The sequence below is a fragment of the Schistocerca cancellata genome, chromosome 1 (genome assembly GCF_023864275.1).
Source record: "Schistocerca cancellata isolate TAMUIC-IGC-003103 chromosome 1, iqSchCanc2.1, whole genome shotgun sequence".
Taxonomy (NCBI): domain Eukaryota; kingdom Metazoa; phylum Arthropoda; class Insecta; order Orthoptera; family Acrididae; genus Schistocerca; species Schistocerca cancellata.
Window position 1 is genome coordinate 987,694,466 of NC_064626.1, and position 16,989 is coordinate 987,711,454.

At 38.4% G+C, this 16,989-nt stretch overlaps 1 protein-coding gene across 2 annotated transcripts in view; it reads left to right on the top strand.

Annotated features, from left to right (window-relative positions):
- The window catches only part of LOC126088571 (TBC1 domain family member 13), a 237,825-nt gene extending 226,731 nt beyond the window's left edge, over positions 1-11,094 (top strand). For both annotated transcript variants that reach the window (XR_007519971.1, XM_049906764.1), the window contains one exon: positions 10,486-11,094. The gene's annotated coding sequence lies outside the window, so the exon portion shown is untranslated. The remainder of the gene's footprint in view (positions 1-10,485) is intronic.
- Positions 11,095-16,989: the final 5,895 nt, after the last annotated feature.

Here is a 16,989-nt window from a genome sequence, read left to right on the forward strand (position 1 = left end):
TCCATCTCTGTAAATGACTGTTGGATAAACATGTGACTCTGAGTGACACTTGTCGGTTAGCTGATAGGTGTACCTGAAAGTGACAAAGGTTTACCAGAATAAAGGTTTAATGTTTTTAGAGGTTCAGCACATGAACTTCTTAATATTGGCAGTAGGATAGGTGTAGGTGTGGAACCAGTGTTCCGAGATGGCACATCATCAGTCGCTAGTTTGCAGATACCCATCGGACTTGATTTGATTGCTCTTGGTTTATGTTTTAACATCAAACACTTTCTCTTTTATTTAATGGAAGTGTGACTTCATATTCAAACTATTCCAAGAATTTTTCAAAATTTTGCCGTGTATATTACTCATAACATCGGTTCTACTGCTTTATGTACAGTGTTTCCGTGTAGTACTTCTAAGAGCCACACCTACCTCCCTGTTTTAGTTTAGTGGCTTAAACCATAGTCATTAAAAGCTAACAAAAGCTGCAGTTTATCACTTCATCAAATGCTAGTGTACAAAATGTCAATTAACCTTGGGGATCACATTGGCAATTCAGAATCACATCAGGGTCACCAAAAATGTTGCACATTAGAAAATCTGCTTTATTGCAACATTTAATAGCAGAGCATGAAAAGACATAATACAGTCCAAGAATACATAGTGAGAACCAACACAAAGAATAATTACAAAAACCAAAGAATAAACAAACATTGGTGACAATATCGCGTAATTATCTTGAGTTACGAACATGTATGATGTAATGATGCACAATGGCTACAGTATCATATGTGTGGCACAGAACTAAGTGGAATTAAAATCAGGTCATAAATTTTTTTACAGAGTAACAGAGGAGTCAGAAAATTCATGTGTGGTCTTTATTGTAAAGAAAAAATTTAAAATAAACAATAGATGTTTCATGGGAATAATTCAAAATCTCACAACCAAATGCTAACATGGGATTTTTATGTGACAGTAAGACAAGATCTAAAGAATAACTCTCCAGTGGAAAACTTTGGATAACATACTAGAAATGACAGAAGTCATATGTTAGTTGAATTTACTGACAGCATGTTTGTCTGTAACATACACTCCTGGAAATGGAAAAAAGAACACATTGACACCGGTGTGTCAGACCCACCATACTTGATCCGGACACTGCGAGAGGGCTGTACAAGCAATGATCACACGCACGGCACAGCGGACACACCAGGAACCGCGGTGTTGACCGTCGAATGGCGCTAGCTGCGCAGCATTTGTGCACCGCCGCCGTCAGTGTCAGCCAGTTTGCCGTGGCATACGGAGCTCCATCGCAGTCTTTAACACTGGTAGCATGCCGCGACAGCGTGGACGTGAACCGTATGTGCAGTTGACGGACTTTGAGCGAGGGCATATAGTGGGCATGCGGGAGGCCGGGTGGATGTACCGCCGAATTGCTCAACACGTGGGGCGTGAGGTCTCCACAGTACATCGATGTTGTCGCCAGTGGTCGGCGGAAGGTGCACGTGCCCGTCGACCTGGGACCGGACCGCAGCGACGCACGGATGCACGCCAAGACCGTAGGATCCTACGCAGTGCCGTAGGGGACCGCACCGCCACTTCCCAGCAAATTAGGGACACTGTTGCTCCTGGGGTATCGGCGAGGACCATTCGCAACCGTCTCCATGAAGCTGGGCTACGGTCCCGCACACCGTTAGGCCGTCTTCCGCTCACGCCCCAACATCGTGCAGCCCGCCTCCAGTGGTGTCGCGACAGGCGTGAATGGAGGGACGAATGGAGACGTGTCGTCTTCAGCGATGAGAGTCACTTCTGCCTTGGTGCCAATGATGGTCGTATGCGTGTTTGGCGCCGTGCAGGTGAGCGCCACAATCAGGACTGCATACGACCGAGGCACAGAGGGCCAACACCCGGCATCATGGTGTGGGGAGCGATCTCCTACACTGGCCGTACACCACTGGTGATCGTCGAGGGGACACTGAATAGTGCATGGTACATCCAAACCGTCATCGAACCCATCGTTCTACCATTCCTAGACCGGCAAGGGAACTTGCTGTTCCAACAGGACAATGCACGTCCGCATGTATCCCGTGCCACCCAACGTGCTCTAGAAGGTGTAAGTCAACTACCCTGGCCAGCAAGATCTCCGGATCTGTCCCCCATTGAGCATGTTTGGGACTGGATGAACTTTAAGGGGAGTTGAGAATTGTAAGCAAACAGTAATGGAAACAAGATAGTATGTGCTGCATTGTAGAAAACACAAAACTGTTTTCAAGAAGATGTGAGAAGGGAGACACACTGAACATTTAGCTAAAGAAAGAATTTCAAATAATAAGAGCATGAAGAAAACAAAACAGAAGCTTATCTTGGGCAGACATCACATATTATTAGTTAAAATTGCTGGTGGCATAGAAACATACAGCAGAAAGAAAATTATACAAGCATTCCATAATCCATGGTAATAACATTCCAGAAGTAATGTTGTGGTGTATAAAGCAGTGCAGATTATGAAAAGTAGAAAGGTGCTGAGAGAACAGTGTTTCAATAGAAAAGGTTAAAGCTCAAGGCAGAATAATACAGAAGGAATTTTATAAGTAGAATGTATGTCCGAGGTCTCCTCCTTAACCCCTGGATTGATTTCAACAAAATTTGGCACAGAAACAGCAGGCCTCACGAGTATCACTACTGTGGGGTATATAACCTTCTAGCTTATATAGGTGTGGAGATATGGGCAAAAATATGCTTTTTCCCAGCCCCTGGAGTATAGTCTACCCTGCATGCTGGCATTCTGTATGGAAACAGTATTGGCCTGCCAAATCAGCTTGATTTGCTTGGCAGCCTTTACACAAGGGAAAAATAAATGAGTTTCAAGCTCCTGATGTATAACTTGCCCTGCTTGACAGACATGTTGTGGTAGCAGTATCATCGTGTTTGATTGAACTGTATTACAGGGGCTACTCATGCCAATGAGCATGGCTGGGGATAGGTTGAGATATATAGAGGAGGTGATGGACAGAGCAAGGGAGGAGGAGGGACAGAGAGAGGGGAGGAAAGGGGGAGGTGCATGAGGGAGGTAGAAGGTGTATGAGGAGGTGTGCAGGTGTGGAAAAGAAAGAGGGATAGGCAGAGATGGAAAGAGGGGGAGGGGTAATGGAGGATATGTTCAGGGGGGGGGAGAAGATATAGTCAGAGAGAGGGTAGAGGAAAATGACAAAAGAGAGGAGGGTAGGAGATGAAAAGACAGGGAGAGTGGGGAGGTGGAGATAGACAGATAGAGATGGGAGGATGATGGAGATGGGAGGATGATGTGAACAGACAAAGGAAGGAAGAGGCAGATACAGAGAGGGGAAGGAAGAGGTGTGTTCAATATGTGTTAACTATATATGACGGTAGTATCTGTTCCCGAAAGAACAGTTACCGTCAATGACCATGCAGCTTTGTTAGAAATGAAATGATAATTAAATAGACACCCTAGCTGCAAGCAGGCGTTGATATACTTCATTGGGGACATGTTGAAAATGTGTGCCCCGACCGGGACTCGAACCTGAGATCTCCTGCTTACATGGCAGACGCTCTATCCATCTGAGCCACTGCGGGCACAGAGGATAGTGCGTCTGCAGGGACTTATCCCTTGCACGCTCCCCATGAGATCCACATTCCCAGCATGTCCACAACACTACATTCGTAGTGCGCCTAATAGATGTTTGCCCATCATACTCATTACTCGTGGCAGATTAATCTACCAAGTCCCGTACGAGTTCGGGCATAGCGTGTGCGTTCGCACAAGAAGGTCAAAGGCCGGGAACCCATATTTTAACTATATATGACGGTAGTATCTGTTCCTGAAAGAACAGTTACCGCCAATGACCATGCAGCTTTGTTAGAAATGAAATGATAATTAAAAAATTCAATATGTGTGTCGAATGCATATGTGTGCGAAGCCATGGAGAAAAGGCTAGTTATTTTTATTTGTGAATGAAGGCAGTTCCACAAAACAGGAACAGTGCTACTCACAAGAAAGAGGACAGACAAGACATAAAGACTATACAAATGTCTGCATCCTATTTGTAATGTAAAAGATATTTACTAAAATTCGTATTAACTACCAGAGGAAACATTATATTTAAATCAGACAAAATTCAAGTTGGCTGTAGAATATGATGTAGCACAACAGATGACATGCAATCTATAAATGAACTTACAGTGTGGGGCAATTAGTAGTATAGATTAACACTTTGTGTAGAATTTACAGAATTTAAGTTCTTGTGGTAGTTTCAGTAAAATCTATTCTTACAGTCTTTGAGAATCTGTCCTTTGATTCTCCCTAGGCATGGCCTTCACCTCAACAGGAAGGCAAGGGAAAACTGTCAGGGCTAATATCAAATAACTTAAGGAGAGGCACTGTTACAAGTGGTAAACTACCAGTGGTTACAAGTGACAGATCAGCAATTTTTTTAGGGTAGGGAGGGCAGAAACTATAGGTGTTCAGAGACAGGCTGAAAATGACATTCACACTGATAAAACAGGCAGCCAGAAAGCAAATTTTAATGTACACAATTCATGCAGCCAGCCTCTGATTGAAACTAGAGATACGCAAAAATTGGCAGGAAAATTAGGTTCATCCTGTTGTAATTCAGCCAGTGCACAAAATTAGTTATCATTATTGCATTAGAATATCCAAGGACTAAGGGATAAGCTTAATGAGTTGCTTATTTGTGTTGAAGAATTAGAGTTGAGCAAACGAGTTGATACAATCTGCCTCTCTGAACATCATGTGACCACTGGTATAGATATGTTAAAAATTACAGGATTCAAGTTAGCTTCTTACTTCTGTAGAAAAGATGTGGAGAAAGGAGGAGTTGCTACATTTGTCAGAAACTGTTTTGATTTCAAGAATATTGATATTAATAAATTTTGTTCAGACCAGCACTTAGAAGCTTGTGCAACAGAAGTAGTATTTCATAATAAGTCCTTTATAATAGTAGGTATATACAGATCACCTTCAGGAAATTTTAACCTCTTCATAAAAAATCTGCTGTCCCATCTCATGGTAATAAACAAGGTAATAGTGGTTGTTGGTGATTTTAATGTGGATTTATTGAAAAGTTCTGTCAGTGAACAATTATTGCAGTCAGTAACACTATCATTCAATTTAGTTCCTACTGTGAATTTTGCTACTAGGATATGTAAATGGTCTGAGACTGCTATTGATAATATCTTTGTAGACAAATCTAGGGCAAAAAGTCATATCACATAACCCATAGTAAATGGGCTATTATATCATGAAACTTGTCATGATAAAAAATCTGAGTACAGAAGGGTAATAAATAAGTCAAAAATTGAGAAATTCAGGAAATCGCTGAAAGACATGAACTGGATAGTTGTTTACAATACCTCTGACTCAAATGAAAAATACAAAGCATTCATTAATAAAGTTACCTCCACTTTTGAAAATTGTTTTTCCCTAAAGGTAACTCAAATCACACAAAAATAAAAAAATAAACTGTGAATTACACAAGGAATAATAAATATATTATGTGGAACAAAAAGGAGACTGTATCTACTATCTAGGAACAGCTCTTATGTTAGAATTGTAATGCATTATAAAGAATACAGCAAAATATTGAAGCAAGTAATCCAGAAATCGAAGCAGCTTTGTTATGAGAAAAAGATAATTACATCAAGCAACAAAATAAAAACTGCATGAGATATAGTGAAGACAGAGACAGGTGGGGCCAAAAAGGAAGGGGTACATATAGCTCTAAAACTAAATGAGACTTTGGTAACAACTAGAAGTAGTGTTGCAAACCTCTTAAACAAGTACTTCATTTCGGTTACTGACAGCTTGGGGTTATCAGGTTCGGTGAACAGTGCAGTGGAGTATATGAGACCAGTCTTTAAAAATAACTTCTGTAAAATGGAAATGACACATCTCCCAAAGAAGTAGCATCCATCATAAAATCCTTAAAATCTAAGTTTTCCAGTGGGTATGATAACATATCAATGAAGTTAATCAAAGAGTGCTCATAAATAGCTGAGTTCTGTCTTAAGTTATTTGTGTAGTCAATCTCTTATCAGCGGAACATTTCCGGACTGGTTAAAAAGGCTGAAGATAAGCCTCTTTTCAAGAAGGGGGATAAAGAGATACCATCAAACTATCGCTCAATTTAATTTTTGCCAGCTTATTCAAAAATATTTGAAAAGGTTGTGTTCAAGCATCTCCTTAAGCATCTGACTGCAAATAATACAGGATGAGCACAAAGTTTTGCCTTGATTATAACAGAATAACCGTTTGACATAATAAATTACAATTGATGCCATTACATAGGTCAGTGTTACTAGTTGTTGTGATCAATAGGTGGTACTAGTGCTCCACAACACTGACATGATCTGTTAGGTCATGTTAGTTGCTGGCGAAATGGTGTCGAAGCAGGAGAAAGCGCAATGTGTGCACTGGTTTCACGAAACGAAATTACCCATCAGTGTTCAGCATAAATTTCGGGCTTCTTATTTACGCAGCCCTCCTGACGTTAAATCAATAAAGTGATGGTATGCAAAGTTTAACGAAACAGGGAGCATTGAAAATCGTCCTCTTAAGTGGCAGGCCTCGTGTGAGTGATGCAACCGTTGATCGTGTTCGGCAGTAATTTCAATGGAGTCCGTCTAAATCAACTCGTCAAGCATCACGTGAACTTCAAATACTGCAAGCAAGTGTGGTGAAGATTGTACATAAAAGGCATAGGTTGTATGGTTACAAAGTGCAAATTGTGCAGTCCTTGCAACTGAATGATTTACTGACACTTGCTTAATTTGCAACTGAGATTCTCAACAGGATTGATGGTGCTAACGATTACTTAAATCGCATGTGCTTTACCAATGAGTCCACCTTTCATGTCAGCGGAATGGTAAATAGGCACAATGTCCATATATGTGGTTCAGCATCTCCACATGCTACTGTACAGTTACAGCGAAAAAGTGAACGTTTGGTGCGGCCTCATGCATACCAAGGTTTTTGGACAGTTTTTCTTCACAGAAAAATCCATTACCACTAACTTTTACTTAGACATTTTGCAACAGTTCATTGCCCCACAGTTAGAATATCAACCATGGATACTTTTCCAGCAAGATGGAGCACCCCTCCACTGGGCTTTGATAGTGCATGATTTCCTGGATGAAACATTTCTGGATTGGTGGATTCGAAGGAACAGTGCAGCACCCTGGCCACCCCGCTCTCCAGACATTATATCCCTTGACTTTTTTTTTCTGGGGCTATATCAAGGACAGAGTCTTTGTCACACCATTTGCCGACATTGACAAATTGAAGGCTAGGATACAAGCTGTTGTGTTTAGTGTGACAGAACACGTTACCAAACACCTGGCAGGAACTGTAATACTGCCTCGACATTCTCTGAGCTACCAAGGGAACACATGTTGAGGTTTACTAACGTAAGTGGTCTTAAAAAATACTAGTAACACTAACCTATGTAACGGCATCAAATATAAATTATATGTCAAACGGTTATTCTGTAATAAATTGTTCTAATCAGGGCAAGACATTGTGCTTACCCTGTATATTGTTCAAGTCACAGTTTGGATATCTTAAGGATTCTGATATAGAGAAAGCTATTTACACTTACAGTGAGAATGTACTTAATTCATTAGATAATAAATTAGAGGCTACAGGCATTTTCTGTGATCTGTCAAAAGCCCTTGACTGGTGAACCGCAGCATTCTCTTAAGTAAATTAGAATATTATGGTGTCACCGGCAATGCTGCAAAATTGTTTGAGTTTATCTATCTGCCAGGAAACAAAGGGTGTCATTGCAAAACTCCTGTGCAGTAAGCAATCGGTCTTCATCTGACTGGGAATTAATTACATTTGGTGTTCCTCAAGGTCCCATCTTGGGTCCATTGGTTTTTCTTGTGTACATTAATGACCTCTCATCTGTTACATTGCCAGATGCTAAGTTTGTTTTGTTTGCAGATGATACGAACATTGCAGTAAGTAGCAAGTCAAGTACAGATTTAGAAATAGCTGCTAATCAAATTTTCGCTGACATTAATAAATGGTTCAAAGCTAATTCACTGTCATTAAACTTTGAGAAGACCCACTATATGCAGTTCAGAACCTGTAAGAGATTTTCTTCCAGCATGTGTATAACATATGAAGACCTACAGATCGAAGAGGTTGACAGTGTTAAATTTCTGGGATTACAACTCGATAATAAATTCAGTTGGGAAGGGCATACCACAGAATTGCTTAAGCGCCTAAACAAGTCTGTATTTCCAGTGAGAATGATGTCAGATGTAGGAGATATAAATATCAAAAAAACGTGCATACTTTACTTACTTTCATTTTGGGGCAACTCATCAAATGGAGCAAAAGTTTTTAGGGTGCAAAAGCGTGTGATAAGAATCATGTAGAAACCTGTTCAAGGAACTTTGTATTCTAACCACTTCTTCTCAGTATATTTATGCCTTAATGAAATTTGTTGCAAGTAAAACATCTCTATTTTCAACCAATAGCTCAATATATAGTATGAATAGGAATAAGAACAATCTACATAAAGACCTAATATCACTTACCTTGCTAAAAAAAAAAAAGGGCGTCCAATATTCAGGAACACACATTTTCAATAAATTACCAGCAACCATTAAAAACTTTGTTTCAGATAAAACACAGTTTGAACAGAGTTTGAAAGACTATGTACATCAATGTTGCAGATTCCCTTAGACCTCATCATGATAATGGGAAATTAAAAATTGACAGAATGGGATAAGAGTTGTACAAGAAGATTCTGTATCGCAAAAATTCTTCTTATTTTCAATACAACAACTGGTAAAAGGAAGAGAAAGACTAAAGATAATTAACACATCTGAATCATCTTCATTTTGCTTAAGCCATGTTTGCCTCAGGTTGACATAAACTTCAGCAACTAATATAAAAACTAAATAGAGCAGATTTGGAAAAAAGCCTTAAAATCAGTTATAGAAAGCTGAAAATAATGCATAACCCGCTCACTGAAAATGAAGTTTTACACATTAATAAAGAAGTTGCAGAATCAGTTCATAGGTTTTAAGTATTTATGTCAACTGAAAACAGTGGCCGAGCGGTTCTAGACACTACAGTCTGGAACCGTCTCAGGCATGGATGTGTGTGATGTCCTTAGGTTAGTTAGGTTTAAGTAGTTCTAAGTTCTAGGGGACTGATGACCTCAGAAGTTAAGTCCCATAGTGCTCAGAGCCAATTGAATTGAAAACAATTACTGGCTGAACAGGAAAAATACAGAAACCGAAGCATTAAAAAACAACTACCTTAACTGCTTTGATAAATTAAATACAGTTTTAAAAGTAAGCTTCCAATGTCTCCAAAACAGAAAGTTTACAAATAGTGTGTAATAACAGTTTTGACTTATGGCAGTGAGAAAGAATTTTTAATGAGAGCGGAATTCAGAAACTGGGTTACCATTTAAGAAATGCATGTTGTGAATTACTAGGAGGGGCACCAAAACAAACAAATGGATAGGTTAACATACTAGTGTGGAAGGTGTAATTATGACTGAAAGGGAAATGATGTTGGGTGGGACATGCAGCCAGGCAAATATACAGGGTGTTCCAGGAGGAATGGTCAGAATTTAGGGATATGACAAGTGATCATCTGAGCCAAGTAGTCTACTAAACAGGTACTTTAAAATGCATACCTTAAGAGCTACAAGCAGTTGTTCATTTTCAGTCCTGTGAAACACAACTCTTCTACTGAACAAGTATTCATAGCTCTTAAGGTATGCAGTTTAGAGCTGTGTTTGCCAGACAATTTTTTCTTCTTTTGGTGCATACTATCTCCTCCCAATATATGAAAAACAAAGAGCTTACGGTAGAAGAGATTTGTTTCACAGTATTAAATATGAAGTAGTCATAGTTCTTAAGGTATGTAATCTAGAGCCCATGTATACCAGACTTTATTGTTTCGAGTGATGGTTCCTATCGTAACCTTGTATATTGACCATTGCTCCAGGGACACTGTGTATAGTGGATGGAACAAGGAAACATTCTCCCATATTCCAAGACATTAACAAAGGCTCAAGATGGCATGCTAATGGAAGATGAGTAGATGAGTAAAGGACATTAGTAAACATGCAGAAAACACACACACTTTCAAACATACACAACTCACACGTTTCATGGCCACTCTTGTCTCCAGGCACCTATTTTTAAATGAACTTCAAAAGTGTGTGTGTCTGCTTCTCAGTGCCTTCTGTATGTGGTGAGTAGCAATCTGTTCAAGTTCATTGTTGATCATGATTATAACAGTACAATTTATGTATAATTCTCTCCTTCTCCTTGTTTTCCTCCTCTGTCTTCTTCTCCTCCTCCTCCTCCTCCTCCTCCTCCCAGGACAATACAACCAAACACATTTGATGTGAACCAGATTCTTCATTTTCCTACCGTTAGAAGAGTTGTAACTAATTATATTTACGTGACCTTTGGCTTGTGTTTTTACAGGGGAGGCAATATTTCTTCCATGAACTCTTCCATGCTCGTGGTAAAATTCTCATTTGCTATTTTGGAGCAGTGGCATTTAAGTGGACACTTCTCATATACAAAGCTGTATAGCTTTAAAGTGCTGTGAAAAAATTCTTTTCTCATTTTTTGTACAGCAATAATATATTTTTGTACCAAACTTACAGACTTTTTAATGAAAAACTGGTGTTGTTAGAGATGTTGTTTTTGGTACTGGTTTAAGTTTATGGTTGACTGTTACTTAATTCTATTGTTAATGTTGTAAAGAGCTCAATATGCAGCCTCAGATGTTATTACATAAAATCCTATGTAAAATATTTTGACATGTTATATTTTGTGAAATATTGAATTATATAACATCACAGTAAGTTGCTGAGGTGTAGAGATTTATATTGTGTGTTTTTGCACAAGGTGTATCTGTATCTTATTGATTACCATGTTGTACATCATACTTGAACATTTTGCATTCTTTTTTCTTCAGTAAATGAATATGTTGTGTCTTTGAAGATTTAAGAAAGTTCTCGTTGCATAAATATATGCTTTGAACATGAGACAGAACTCACACAAAATGGGGGGGGGGGGGGGGGGGGCGGCAGGCGGAGAGAAGTCTTTTGTCCTGGCAAACACTTTATAATTCTTCCATTTTGTAAATAATGGCAAGAAATTTGTGTTAGCTTTAAAGTATGTGAAAATTGAGGACATTTCTTTTACAAGGTGCTGCCTAAAGATACTGCATTTTTTGTATATCATATTTGCTACATAGTTCTGCTGAAAACTGTCCAACAGTTTACACAGCTATTTGACTACTGCCCTCCCCACACCTTGAATAAATAAATAAACAAACAAATGAAATATTGGAGCCTGGAAAAATTGTGAAGAAGATTGAGGCTTTACTACATTTTCATGTTAAAAACTGGTATCTGGGCAAATCACATTAGATTTCAGGTTGGGATTCTGTCTGACTGTGTGTGCGTGTGTGTGTGTTTTTTTTAATAAGGAGGGGGGGGGGGGAGGGAGAGAGAGAGAGAGAGAGAGAGAGAGAGAGAGAGAAATGAGTTTTGTTCAAAAGTATCACTCCTTTACTTTGATGCTTGTGATATTCATTGTTGACCTCATGATTATAAGTAAAAGTTTATGACAATCCTTTTTCACTATTTCTCTACTTCCTTACATTTATGGAAGAATGTGAATTCAGACTGAGCATAGTTTTGGAAGATTGTATGATTGATTATTTAAGGTAGCGCATATCTATGTTTGTGTCTGATGTGTCCAAAGAAGAGACATCTGCTATATTTGACTGCTGAAACTGCAGATTATAATGATGCTCATTTGTTCCACTGGGTTCAGATATGTTTGCATTAAGAGTTCCATTTAGTGCAAAAGATTGTACAAAGGCTAGACTAGTGTCTGTAAGGCAGAATGGATCATACCATCATGCAATATGGTTCAAAGTCTTTCATTTCTAATGTCTTAAACTGTTAGTTGTTAAATACTTCAAGTTTCTGAATGCTGAATTGCTGTTTGTTCAGCAAATAAATTCTTATCTAAATTTTTGACTTGTTGAGAAACTGAGTCAGTTTTGTACTGTGAGAAATTGTAAAACTGCTGTTTTTCACTATTCATATACTGTGCATCAAAGTTATGACAAAAAACAGTTCATGATTTTTTTAGTGTGTTATCATAAGTAGAACACAGTGGATGAAATATTCCTCTTTCTCTTCTGAGGTTTACAGGTTTATTACGCCAATAAAAAATAATTTTACATTGCATTCAAGCCATATTATTATACTGAGCAAATGTTGTCATTTTTTGTAATGTTTTGTATCCAGGAAGTTCATTTTGACTTATTAAACATTTTGTAATACAGTATCTGAGAAAAGAGATGTTTTACTATTCTGTATTAAATGGAAAATTGTTTACAGCAGATCACTGTATATTCTTCCCACCTCTGAAACTGGGCAAAATAATTGTGTGGTTGGTAGAAGGGAGAATTAATTTACCCGTTATGACAAATGGCTCTGCTGGAGATTTTAAATTCTGTTGATGTATTCTAATAACATTGTGTAGTGGCAGCAATTTTGTATCTCAACCATATGGAGATGGTAGTGATATGCTCATATAGCTGAATGTGCTGTGTTCTAACTTAAGAAAGATGAAGGTGAGACATATCCAGATGGAATCCAGATGTTGGTTTGACAACTATTGGTCAGGCACACAAGCCGGAATGTGGTTTTTAGGTGGTTTTCACATTCACTTAGGCAGATGCTGGGCTGGTCCTCAGTCACTGCCTCAGAAAATATAAAACACAAACACTTATAATACAATAACACAGGACAAAGTTTGCTCGATTCAGGGACAAGTGCTACCCGTGGCTTTCCTACCACAGACTGACTGATGCTTTTAATGGCAGAAAGACCTTTCACCCACATAGAAAATATAAAAATAATAAATTTAGCAAATCTCAAAAAATACTGGAAACTGGAATAAACACTAGGGAACAGAAAGACCATGGAGATGATTGTATTAGATAGACATGTACTCCAGCAGTTGGCTGTGAAAGTGAGTAGTTTATAAAGATGAAGAGAATAAGAATAGCCATAACATATAAGTTCGTTCAGGATTTGTTTATCCAATCCATAAAATGTGACATCAATGGGCTTTGTGATTTCATGATGACGCAACAAACTGTTGCATTCTTGTTTCCAGAATTTTTGTAAACAATTGCACTGAAGTGTCAGAAAAATTGTGCTGAACAGGTTCCAGTTGTGATGATGGAAGAATAGAAAATTTAGTGTGTGAGTGCTGGAGTACCGAGAGAGATAATTTATTAAAATGGAATGATAAATGGATATGACACTAGATCCAAGTCCTTGAATGAAAGTGACTGTCACCGGGACATCAAAGCTGATGTGCCTCAGAAGTGTGTGCAGTTTTGAGATGTTATTACTCCCCAAAATAACTGTATATTTTTATGTGCTCAAAAACTGTACTGGGAAATAAAACACCATCTGAACAGGCCTTGAAAGCCCAATGGTACAACACAATTAATCCAGAATAAAACTATCACTTTTGTAGAAATGTATGCTAAGGTAAAGAGTGGTAAGTGCTCTTTTGGGGCAAACACACAATTAGTTCACAGCTTTAATGAAGTAAGTTGTACAGAGCCGCAACCACATGATCATTTAGTGAATTATATGTGTTTAATTCTGACCCAGCTAGAATGTGTTGGTGTCATGTGTAGCATTTACAGAAGCATTGCTACGCATGCATTCCATTACAGTGGAGTTGCTGAGTTCAAGTGTGTTTTTCTGTCATCTCTCAGAATTATTTGCAGTTTTATCTGGTTTGAGAGGGTAAGTAAACAGTGTTGATATTTGATATTGTAGTTTAACTGTGAACTTGCTCCATTACTGAATTTTCATGGTGATTTGATTTGATTTATTTCGTGTTCCATAGGTGTGGAACGAGTCAGTTTTTTACAAATACAATCTGATAATCTTATAGCATATACAGAAATTTGAGTACATAATTATATAAAAATTTATACAGTAAATTTGGTCAGCAATTCAGAAAAAGAAAATACATATTTTCTTAGAATCATTAAAGCACTATAAAAAGCAGATACAGAGAACACACAGATACAGAGCTCAGATTAAATAACATTCTTAGTGGCATTATGTCACCTTGTATTATATAATATTACAATTTTACAGTTTATTTAGTAAAAAATTCATCTAGACTGTAAAAAGCTTTTTCTAGCAGAAATATTTTAGTGCTTTCTTAAACTTACTCTTGTTATGAAACTCTGTCTTTATTTCAGGAGGAAGAGTATTGAAGAGTTTTGCTCCAGTGTAGTGGACACCCTTTTGTACCAAGCTCAAATTTCTGTGCTCGCTGTGTATGTCATTCTTCCTCCGTGTGTTATGCTCATGATAATTACTGTTTGGTTGAACTATCTCTATATTTTTACAAACAAAACACATGAGAGAAAAAATATATTGAGATGTAGTTGTGTATATTTTAAGTTTTCGAAAGCTATTTCTACATGAGTCTCTTGGGCGCAATCCACATATAATTCTTAAAGCTCGCTTCTGTGCAATAAACACTTTCTTTGCTAATGGCTGGTTGCCCCAAAAAATAATGCTGTATTCAATGAGAGAGTGAAAATAGCCACAGTATGCCACTTCTGCAGAGTTTGGTTCAACATATGTAGTGACAACCTGTAAAGCATAGGTAGCAGAGCTAAGCCTCTTACAAAGATAAATAATATGTGAAGACCAGTTCATTTTCTTGTCAATGTGCACTCCATTCTTTCTGTTGGTTGATTACCACATGTCACACTTATCTCTCTATCTCTTTTTCTGTTTTTGTACAGAACTGAATAAAGCTGGTCTTACTGGACTTTAATGAGAGACAATTCACCTTGAACCAATTAACAACATCTGAGAGTAGGTGATTAATGAGTGAAAGTGTGCAGGAATGCCAAAATGTTGAACAAGAAAATAAATGAGTAGCTAATGAACAGAATTCTCAGGTAAATGAATACTGTGTTTTTACCTACTTTCAGTGTTTTTAATTAATCATACTATTTGGCAGGACTATTCTACAGTGAGAAGTAGTAAGAAACTATGTAAGGAAAATGGAGAGAAGAAAGCAGTATAGAGCAAGAGATGTAGAAGCTGCTGGTGAGGAGGCACAATCTGGCCAAGTGAATACTTATAGTGCTTCTATATACCATGTACCACATTTTACATTAAAGATCATGTTAAAGATACAAGCAGGACCAAATCATCCTCTCAGAGTGGCTCAAACACATTTTCACGTGATGTCAGAAATATTGTGTCGACAGAAATAACTGAGATGGAAAAAGTGCAGGTTTTGTCGTGGTTGGGCGAGTTTCTTAAAAGTAATAAACTGAAAATGCTGTTCACTAATGAGAAACCAAGCTACGATTGGCTCTATTTGTTTGTGAAATGCAATCATCATCATTTTCTCGGGCCTTTGTCCCACTTCAACACGTGGTCGGCCTTGTTACTATGTATTTGGCAATGTTAGTGTTGGAGGATGGCCGGATACTGTTCCTGTCGCCACCCAGTATCCCACGTGGACGGAAGTAGTGTACCCCAGCTGTCTGCATCTAGTGTAAGCATGAAATAGTGCAAATGTTTTTTCAATGTCTGTGTGTCATGTAACTGAGGCGGGACATGGGGACAAGCCCGCTATTCACCTAGTGGGAACCTGCCTAAAAACCACATCCAGGTTAGCTGGCACACCAGCCCTCATCGTTAATTCACCAGGCAGGTTCAATCCAGGGCCAGAATGCCTACCCGAGTCCAGGAAGAAGCGCATTAGCATCCTCGGCAAATGTGGCGAGTTTGTTTGTGAAATGGAATAATTTATCTATTAAAAACCACCAAAGCATTGAAATGCACAGAAAAACTAATGTCAATCCATTCATTAACTATCCTTATTTCAACCTCCTTGAAGTTACTATAAAGCTCTTGACCTTGGAAACAAACCATTTTAATTTAGACAAAATATTATTTGCTATAGATCCTTCGAAAACTAAAAGTGGTGGGAAGCAGGGGACTGTCTTCCTGAAGAACAAGAAGTTCTCCAGGACAGAATAATATTTCTGTTTTATTTACTGTTCTGCAAATGGGAACATGCTCCCTCTATTAGATACATTTAAAGGGAAGTACATGTGAAGTCAGTGGCAACTTCTGAAGAAAAACTTTTCCTGGACTAACTTATGCAGCCAGTTGCAACTGCTGAATAGAAGCTGATAGGTTTGAGAATGGTTCGAATGACTCTAAGCACTATGGGACTTAACATCTGAGCTCATCAGTCCCATAGACTTAGAACTACTTAAACCTTTCTTAACCTAAGGACATCATACACATCCATGCCTGAGATAGGATTCAAACCTGCGACACTAGCAGCATCGCAGTTCCGGACTGAGGCATCTAGAACCGCTCGGCCACAGTGGCCTGTGATAGGTTTGAGAATTTTTTTTCCAGAAACTATTTTTATCATCACAAGGAGGAAACAGGCCTGCTTTGCTTATGTGTGATGGCCACAAAACACACACATCTTTGAAATTAATAGAAATGGCAAGGCTTGAAAGCATCGCTCATCCCACCCTCTCCAGATGTATGACTTAACTGTCGTGAAATTGTAAAAACTGTCTGGGACATATAGCTCATTAAGTGGCAGAAATAACTAAGAAGTTATTAATATATTAAGTTGTGTGCGGGCGAATTTAGACCCATCCATTGTCCAACCCAGAAAGCTTATCCAACTTTGGAGCTTCAGCTATAGAAATAAATGTCAAAATATGTACTACTGGGCACTTTCCCTGCTATTACTGCCAATTAAAAAGACAAATTTCACAGGCTATGTTGTGCACTTGTCCCACATCAGTGTGGTAAGTGCACAACTAGACATTTAAAAGAACTTTTATATTATCAACAGTAAATGCTCAGA